At 34.7% G+C, this 10,210-nt stretch overlaps 1 non-coding gene across 1 annotated transcript; it reads right to left on the minus strand.

Annotated features, from left to right (window-relative positions):
- Nucleotides 1-7,262: 7,262 nt before the first annotated feature.
- Nucleotides 7,263-7,342, minus strand: LOC115931886 (small nucleolar RNA SNORD74). The gene has a single exon (XR_004068310.1). It is a non-coding gene; the product is annotated as a small nucleolar RNA SNORD74 (small nucleolar RNA).
- Nucleotides 7,343-10,210: the final 2,868 nt, after the last annotated feature.

Raw genomic sequence — 10,210 nt, forward strand, 5'->3', positions numbered from 1 at the left:
TCACACGGTTGTAGAGGTTAGAAGTCATGATCAAGGGCTTTGGTTTCTGGTAAGGGCTCTCTTTCTGGCTTGTAGATGTCCGTCTTCCTATGGCCTCATATGGCTTTTCTTCCATATGTGTGTGCACAGAAAGAAAAAGAGTGAATTCTCTCTTGTCTGTTCTTATAAGGACGCTAATACTGTTGGATCAGAGTCCCATCATTATGACCTCGTTTAACCTTCATTACTTCTTTAGAGGTTCCATCCCTGCGTATAGTCACACAGCGGGTTAGGGCTTCAACATGTAAATTTTAAGAGGATACAAACATTCAGTCCATAACAATATGAAAACCTCAACTTGTCTCTAGGTTTATCAGAGGCTCTCTAAAAGCTTTGTTAAACCTCATATCATGGAGTCACATTGCTATCTATATTCTCAATGTAAATACACACATCCAGATTCAAGTTCTCAATTGCTTCCACCCTTTACCACCTCCAAGCTATTCTTGGGGCCACATTCTCTCGCTTTGGCTCCCAGAGTTTCAGGCAGAAAAGAGAGTACTATTGGTTGCCACTTCTCAAGCCCTCCAGTAACATCTACATTCAACTTTGCCTCCTCCTCCACCTTGTTATGAATTGCAAGACCCCATGAAAATCAATGGAACACATTCCTTAGAAAAAGAATGGGGAGCCCTACTCTAGAACTTCACTAATATTTTGAAGAGCAAATTCTTCAAGGGAATGGTCAAACCAATAATTTCTGCTTCTCAGAAAATACTTGTCACAATAGAAATTGAGGTTTGATAATACAGATTCTGTCCTAAAATATTATGATTCCTTTGGTGATTAATGAAAGTAAACTATCACATTAACATTTTGATGTGATATAACTCATTAACATGTAGTCTTATGAATAAAAATTATTGATTTTTACATAGCCATACTAAATATTAAACTCACTACTATAAAATTAGCTTATTGTTTAATTATTCCCCAAAAGAGGAATATATATTTCAGATCATTTTCCATTTTCTAAAATAGCCCTTTTCACATATTTGCGTAACTGCAAGTATGTCTTCAGCATCCATTGATTTACTGATTTTATATATTTAAAGGCAAATTTTTTAGGTATATTTGAAGAGCCATTGGACTTTCTATGCTTTCAGAAACAGTAGAATGCATATTAATTATAATAATAATTTATATCAATGCTGAATAATAATATTGAACTTTATATTACAATTATGGTTCCAATGTGTATTTCATAAATTTCTAAATCTTAATACCTAAATAGAATGCTATGAGGCACTGGAATGTTTAATATACAACTAAATTTTCTTTCTTTTGAAAATTTGTCAAATTTCTGTTACTCAAATTTGGTAGAAGAGGATTCTTTGACCTAACTGGTTCCTATGATTCACATACGAAGGGTGATACCTATGGGTATAGAGCAAATGCATGTTTTATTTATAATAGCAACTTTGTTTTAGATAAATTCAGTGAAATAATAAATGTATATGACTTTGTTATGTGAATGGTTAAGGAATGATTTTATGTTTCTTTTATTTTACCTCTTTAAAAAAGAAATTATGTGTTTGAGAGTTTGTGCATTTCTATCTTCTTAAATATTAACAACATTTCTGGATATATGGTTATAGAGGTTTGCATAATATTTAGTCAAATCAGATTTATTTATGTGTACTTTAGAAGTATTCTTTTTAAACAGTATTCAACTTTCTCTGACATATGCAGCTGCAGTAAAAAACATTTACTGAAAGATACCTTGGAATCATTTGTGTACAGAGTTTAAAAGTTAATGTTGTCTTATTTACCAAAATAAAATAAGAAAATAAAGATTTGATAGGGCCAGAATGTTAATTAGACTTGAAAATGCAACTTTTTATTCTGTAAATAGATCAGAGTGTGTTAAAGCAATCTGAAAATCTGAAGCATAAATGTAGAAAAAATTTTAAACTTCTTTACTCTTTGTTAACTCATCAAGTTGAAATGGAAGTTAAGTGCATTTAAAGGCATTTTCAGTAGAAAACAGCTTTTCTTTAGGAGCTGCTGGGCAAACATCCTTTTTTAATGAAATAGATATTGTATATTATTTATGATAAAGGTAAATAAATACAGATAAAGCACTTCGTTGAAGAAAATAGACTGCAAACACTGTTATACGTTCACTTGTAAGTTCTTAAGTCATTTTTTTTGTTCTTTTGTTCTGTAATTGATTGCTAGCACCCCCTTTAACCCACCTTAAAGGGCAAGCAGGAAATTCATGTTTTCGTTCATCAGCCCATCCCTCTGAAAAGCGTTCGATATTAAAACAGTTTTCAAGGAGCAAAAGCAGAGGAAAGAAGAGGCCCAGCTAGACTGTAGCAAGGTTAGAAGATACACGCAAGATTGCCTGCCACACACATCGGGTCTTGTTCCTGTCCAGTATTTGCATGGAGATATCAAGTTAATTAGGGTAGGACTGTGTTCTTCGCTTTATATGTGACCTTTTATTATATCTGTGGCTCTCTAGTTCATATGGTGTCATAAAGCTATGGGAAAGTCTTTCTAGTGTTTGACACAAACTGGAAAAGAAATAAGCATTGATATTTCCCTTTGCCTGAAGGTTTTTACAGCAGCAAAATACTGCAGAGGCAAAGTTGATATTGTGGTAGATTTGCCGTGGGTGTAAGAATGTTTCTTTTGTCTTTCGGCTCCCCGCTTCCCCCGATGACGATCAGGTGCGACCTAGAGAGTTGTGGAGAGGAATGGGGTATTGGCTGGGGAGGGGGTGCGGGTTAGTTCAGGAGGAGGTTACATGGCGGAATTCCCACGAATGCTGGCGAAGGATGAAAAAGATGAAGAAATCTTGTTTTTCTGAACGAGAGGATTCTCTGCATGACTTCCCTACTGTTGGGGTGATGAGCTTTCAGGCTGAGATTTTATTAACAATTCATATGGAGATTGAGGGCAGTGGAGGAGCAGATTCTCACATAAACTTGATCTGTCCATGAATGCAGTTCTCTGTTTGCCCTGACCCTGCATGGCTTAAGACACTGCCTGTGAGGCCAGTGTGCCAGACACAAAGAAAGAAATGAAAAGCAAGCACATTCCAGGAGTCTGCACAAAGGAGCCCGGCCGTTTCTAGTCGTCTCCCCAGAGAGGATCTTATCTCTGCACAGCCAAAAACCTCTAAAATGTTTATTTGTGTACTTAAAGTTTTAAAATCCATGTGGCTGTTCATTAAGCAACAGTCTATAGAGAGGTTTTGTGAGGTTTTAAAATGTTGTTTTCTGAACTTGTTGAAACTGGAAAAATATTTGCAAGGGTACATTTTCTGAAGTTTAGCTTTAGAAGTCACTGGCCTTGAGTTGTTTTTACTTTGTCAATTGGTAGGTAGCCTGCAAAATGAGTCCTTTCCAGCTTTGGGAGAGGCCAGAACAACATCTTAAATCTTGATTTGACTTCGTAATACATCCTGACACTGCAAGCTCTGAAACTTGTGGCAGAGAGTTAATGCATGAGACAAAACTGACCTGGGATCACAAGTGGACATCCTCACGCTCATGATCACAGACCACAGTGTTACATTAGAAAAACTATGGGAGAAGCAAGTGCAGAGAAAAGTTTGAGTGAGAAGAAAGAGTGAGAGAAACTAGGAACTTTTATTATAACGTTTTTACAATTATTGGCAGTTCAGTATCTCTAGAAGCATTATAACAGGATAATGACAAGCTCTCACAAGACATTTCTCTGTAACTTAATATAACAGGTTTTATTGTTTGACAAATGCATTGTCTGAAAGTATGACATCTTTAGGTTCAGGGAATAAAAACTCGATATACATAATTCTGCTGCTCAAATACATGTTTCCACAGACACTTAAAATTCAGAAAATCCAGATGCACAGGCTTTTTAATTTTGCATATGTGTTTAGCTGTTCAAATTACTTCAAACTTTTATGGTACATTAATTAAATAACCAGTAGAGGAATGCAGACAAATGCCATTAATTATGATAGGTTTTGTTCCTTTCATTTTATAGTGGTTTTATTTCCATGAAATTAACTGTTGTACTTAGGCTAATTGTCAGTAATTGGTGACAAAATCACTTCATTGTTTTTCTATAGCATGATACTAATGAGGATATTTGCAATATTGGCCCAACCATGTGTGTATTTTACCTTCTGTGTTTAGTCAGTGGTAGATAATATCAAATGCAACTTTTTAAGAGAAGCATGAGATAAAACATTTCTATTAATAATTAAACAAGGCTTTTAAACAGCCTGTCATAAATTAATTTTAAAACATCGAGATTGAAGGAAGCTTTTATTTTAGGTTTAGTTGGTTTCATGAAATATCAACTAATTTTCCTGATTTGAATTGAATTGTATTGGAATCATCTATGCAGTATCGCAATTACAAATCTCAACTGCTTAGCCACATGTATTTTTATTATTCTATTTGTGTAGGCAGTGCTAAAATTAGCATTGCTAAACATGCTTTTGTGAGGTATCACAGAGCTGAGTGGGATTGCCTTTCTTTTCACACTTGATGGTTAAATTCTCATAATATATAGCAATATTACTTATTCTTGTTTTCTAACAGTATTTTCCTGTTTCATTTTGCCACATGAAAATGTTTTTCAAAACATTGTATTTCAAATGAATATATATGAAACAGTTGAGATCATGAAAGCTTGGTTTTATATATTTTTTTCAACATTAAAAAAATATACTTCCATGTAAGTAATGGGTTATAAAGAGAAAAAACAGTGGGAGAGTATTCCATTTTGTGAAGTGAGATTTAATGCCAATGGTAGAAAATATTGCAACACTACTTATCCCATTAAAACAATCACAGCCAATACTGCTTTGCTCACTTCGTTCCTTAAAATAATTCTTCTCAATAGATTCCCCTATGATTTTTATGAATTCATAAGTTACAAAAGTTTTCTAGTACTTTGAAGTACAGTCTTCTTGCTTCTTTTTCTTATTCTAAGATGCTTTTACCAATCAAGTGCCATTTTACAGTTTATAGCCCACTTTGTTTGTTTTAAATGCAACCATAATGTATACCTTAGAGCTGAGTGTCTCCCAATCATCCTGAAAAAAGTTTTTACAAAGCAATTAGAAAAATAATTGCCTATTAAAAGGTGAAGATTGGTTTGAGTAGGGAGAGCAGAAACTGAACTCTGAAATTGAAAGCATTCATTGTTAGAGGAAACATATGCACCAAATCCAAAATTAAAGAAAACTCACAAAATACGTATCTTGGCAAGGGGAATTGTTTGAATTTTCTAAAGCTGTCAGCCCATTTTCTCTATTTTTTTCCCGGTAAAGAAAAACTTCAAATGGAAAGCTTCACCTTTTGTACAAAGTTGAAATGTTTTATTATTGCAGAATTGTTCTACACTGTACAAAACCAGAACAATTCAATAGCTTCCGGGGGGCCAGGGGATGGGGAAGCAAATGAGAATCTTTCTATCATTCTAGAATACCCATAGCAAAGCAAAAATAAGTATAAAAATCTATGGTCATTTCCTTGAAAAAAAAGAATCTTTTGATTACAGCAGTTATTTGAATACCCATTCAGGCTCTTTTGTAACATGTAATAAGTGCTCTTCTCCCAAATGAAAAATACTCTTAGGGAACAAAAATCAAACATAAACTACGTTTAGATGCTGCATTTCAATAGGTGACCCCATAGGATTAAGCAAAGGTTATTTTTCTTTTTTGCGTGTGCTCTAAAAAATAAATTCCCCAGAGTTAAATTTCGTTTGTTTGTTTTTCATCTTACTGGTGTATTTCCAATATGTTTTCTTGGTTTATGTCAGTTTCAAATATATAGAATGTGAAAAATAAACAAGTCTGGAACTGACTTCAAGTTTTAAGAGTGATAAAGTATTGTGAAAGTTACTTAGAGAAGATGATTTTTCTCTGATTTATCCTGCCGTATTATAGACTCTGGAGAATACAATAATATGGAGGTTTTTTTCTCTTTCTTGAGTATTCTAACTGTTCAAGGAAAATATTAGAAAGAAGTAGGACTCTGGTAATACTATGAGCCATATCCATGGGCATCTAAATCCTGTAGAAAAAAATAATAAATACAGTTTGCTTCTCACTTAATCATACTTGACAACCATATAGACACTGCTGGGGCCATCATGAGTAGCAGGCGGTATGTTTGACTGTTTTGGCCCCAGAAGTCTTTATAATTGTAATCAGTTTCTTCATCAGTCCATGCTGTGCCAATACCCCTAACTAGCCATAGTGTCATTTTAAAAATTAAAAATAACCCACATTCAATAACATCAACAACAACAACCACCCCTCAGCATAAACTATGTTCTCTGTGTGAACTCACACTACGGAGCAGTTGCATCCAACTCCTGGGCTCTGATTTACTTGGCACACTTGGGGTTAATCAAATTCCCCCACTGTGAGGTGCACACACATTTAGAGGACTATAACACACTCTAATGCTACCTAACTCTGCTGTCATTTTTAATATTTTCATGAGTTTTTTTTAAGTGATGTGCATAGCAGAAATAGCCTTTTTCTTACTGCTAAATAGAGTGCCCACCAACTAAAGCAAACAACAATAAATGAAATAAAAAATGATCAGATGTAGAACACATTTATTCCAAGATAGTTTTAGTTTCTGTTGCCCAAATAAGTTTCACAGTCTATGAAACTTGTCTTTTCCCAGGGGTTAAGCTCCTGCAGCACTTGGGATAGTGAGCAATGGCTTCATTAAAAAATATAAAGCATAACAAAACGATGTGGTAAACCTTGGGGTGCTTTTGTTTTTACTTATTTTAGAATGTACTAACAATTTTGTATGCCTCACAATAGAGGCATCCATGTATAAAGACTTGTAACTACTCTTATTATATTCACATTTTCTGGGGCCTTAATTTCATGGTGAATGATATCAATCCGTAACTGGGGCAAATTTATGTGACATCAAATACAAGGCCCAGCAAGTCAAAGATGGATGAAACAGGTTCACTGCTGCATGCCATGTGTCTTACCTGGACAGGCAGCCATCAGCTCCTGCTTCAGGTGACCACTGTCTGCAGGTGAAACCAAACTCTGTACATTTTGCTCTTAGTGCCTTATGACCAGTTGTTTTCACTCATAAATAATGTTTGAATTGTAAGCTCTTTTGCTCTGGAATCCAGAAGCAACCAGTCACTAATGATCATTTTGCAAACTACCTAGTCATCTACCAGCTAAGAAAATAATGGCCTCTCACTCTCTTTTGTGTGTGTGTGTGTGTGTGTGTGTGTTAGAGCTGTTAGCATTCATCAACAACCTTAGTTGTCCCTACCAACATAGGCTTCATCAGAAACTGTTTTCTTTTTTTTTTTTTAGTAGCAAAGATAGACTACTTAAGATTTTATCTCCAAGTATGAACATAGAAAATATAAAATATTCAAGCTCTAAATCATCCTTTGGATATACCTTCTAATTCTCACTTTGAACTACCTGTGATAAGACGTGACATTTATGTTTTGTCATATTATTCAACATATCATTTAAAAATAATTTAAAATCACATCTAAAATTTTAAAAGAACTTAGGCACTGATATGTTTTGTAGTCTTACATTATTATTTAAAATAATAAAAGAGTAAAATTATATAGAGTATATTTGTAGGTACATATTTTTCCTTGAAGGGTTACATGCAATGGAAAGAAGATAGATTAAGAAAGAACAGTCACCTATATGTAATTAAATTTCAAAATGATATAGAAAAAATTTACTGGAATGAAGAAAAAGTCTACCTTTTAGACAACTACATGGAAGGTTTATTTTTATTTTGTAATATGGACTTTTCTTCCCAGATAACTTGTAACAAGCTCAAGATGTGGAGTATTAAATGAGTTATTACAACATGTAGCCTAGAAGTAGGACCGCATGGTAAACCGTCAAAGGTATAACACACTAAAACAGGCCATGTGATTGTGGTTAACGCACTCATAGCGAGTGCAAGCAAACCTTAACCTTCTGGATTTTTACATGTGCTGTTTTACTCTTTGGTTTACTTCTTCCTGTGATCAATATCCGGGCAAAGCCAGAGCTCTTCAGGAGAAGGTTGAGATTATAACAATGTCAGCTTTTGCTTTTAGCGGAGTGATGAGGTTATCAATAATGCATTGGAGATCTTGGGAACCTTCGACATACACATATCACAGCTGCCCCACGTTTATCGTAGGACTTGCAGGTCTGAGCTGAGTTGTCACCTCATCTGTGTTTGGGCCAGCCATTGATGCAGTCTTAAGTAATCTTGGGCACCTAGGGAAAGCTGTTGAGATTATTTAACTGAAACATTGCATTTGAGGAAGTTATTTAGGAGTGAGAATACATCTATGAAATGGCTTTTATTAAGAAGCTTGTTCAATATTCCTTTAATAACTTTTTGTCTCCCTAGCTCCCTTCTAATGTTTGTAAGTTTTGTTGTTTCTGTGACAAGTTTATTCATATCCTAACAGCTTGTCTGGCAGCAGGGTTCGTGTTTTTTACTTGGGCTTTCTGGTCACGGTGGTGGCTGAGAGTAATGGAGGGGGAATAAGTGGGTGTGGAAATGCAAAGCTGTCTCTTGTTACATTTCATCGATCTCATTCTGGTGTCATTCAATTAAGACAGAAATGTGATGGATAGTCTCTGCACAGATTCCTGGGTTGCTCTCCATCCATTGCAGATACAGCTTTTGTGTTTTATTTTGGGGGAAGGGATGGGGAAAGGGCACGGGCAAGTGGGAGAAATCAAAGATGCTATGTGATCTGAATTACAAATCAATGTCTCTCTAAGGATGCTCCAAAATGTCAAACATGCCATGTTTATATTTTCACATACACAGAGTACTTCTGTTGATGTATGAGATGGGTTACTAGAATTTAAGTTGGGGTTAATTATTGTTGATTTATTTTCAAAGACCTATGAGCTAACATCACTCTTCTACCAGCTCAAGATAATTAAAAATGAGCCACATAGAAAAATACTTGAGTCCGACTCATGCCATTTTTGAAGTTTGCAAATGAGAAATTATTTTCTCATTTTTTTTATGAGACTGTGATTCTAAGTTGACCTTTCTGCAAATAGATTTTAAGGCGGATAAAATGAAAATAGCAGATTTTTTTTTTTAGTTTATAAACAATTCATTCTAATTGTTGCCTATGTTATCAAGAAGTGTACTATTGTGAGTAAATTTCAGAATTTAGGACTGTGTGAATTCTGATCCTTACCCTTGATGATGTATTTTCCCTTAACTATATCACTACCTCTGTTTGCTACCAGTGTTATAATGAGGGTTGTAGGAATTCATGGATCTGAGAGGCTCTAAAAGTAACAGTTCATGTATGCAAAGTTTTTTTAAAAAGACATTAAAATCACTACTGCAAGCACATATAATAAAAGCAGGATATGTTCGACAAACTCCCTTGCCCTTCTCAAAATAATGCCAGATTCAAACTGAGCATTCAGAATTTTCTAATCGAGGTTATGGCTTCTGATAATTAATCCATACTAAAAGGGAGTATGGAATAAAAATATAAGCAGGAGTTTTAACATTAGATCAATATGTTAATGTCCAGGCTCCCCTATATACTCGGTATATGACCTTGGGAAACATGCATACAGCCTGTAGTTTAACCTTAATTTCATTATCTGAAAAATAAATAGCATTGCTTTGAGAATTATGAGACTCAGAATATGAAAACGATTGCTCCGTGCTTATCCTGTGTACTTGGCCCACGGGAGACATCCAACACATTTAGTTTTATTCTGAATCCCCCTTTATGGTTTTGACACTGAGTAATTTGGTCCTATAATAAGCTTGCTCAGTCATTTGGGAAAGGAATGTAAGCAAAGAAAAATAATACACTTGGGTCCTACCACTGTGAGTCAAAAATTTTCCAGATCCTAATTCACGGAAGCTAATTTACCAATCTGTGTGATTTTTTTTAGTGATTTTATTAAAAAAAATTAATTGTCATTAAAAGGTTATCCTAAAATTTTGTTTATGGAAGGCAGTACGTGTGTTTTGTCTTAATCCAAATTTATCAGTGATTTTAAACTATCATGCTTTCATCCTAAAATTAAAGAGAAGCTGCTGGTTAAAGCAGTTATTTACTAATTTTACAAAAATTATAGGGCACTTGGAAATGATTTAGGTGGGAATTTAACGGATAACCCACATTGTAACCCACTCAATAGTGTAGAAAA

This window comes from Gorilla gorilla, chromosome 22, assembly GCF_029281585.2.
Source record: "Gorilla gorilla gorilla isolate KB3781 chromosome 22, NHGRI_mGorGor1-v2.1_pri, whole genome shotgun sequence".
Lineage (NCBI taxonomy): Eukaryota > Metazoa > Chordata > Mammalia > Primates > Hominidae > Gorilla > Gorilla gorilla.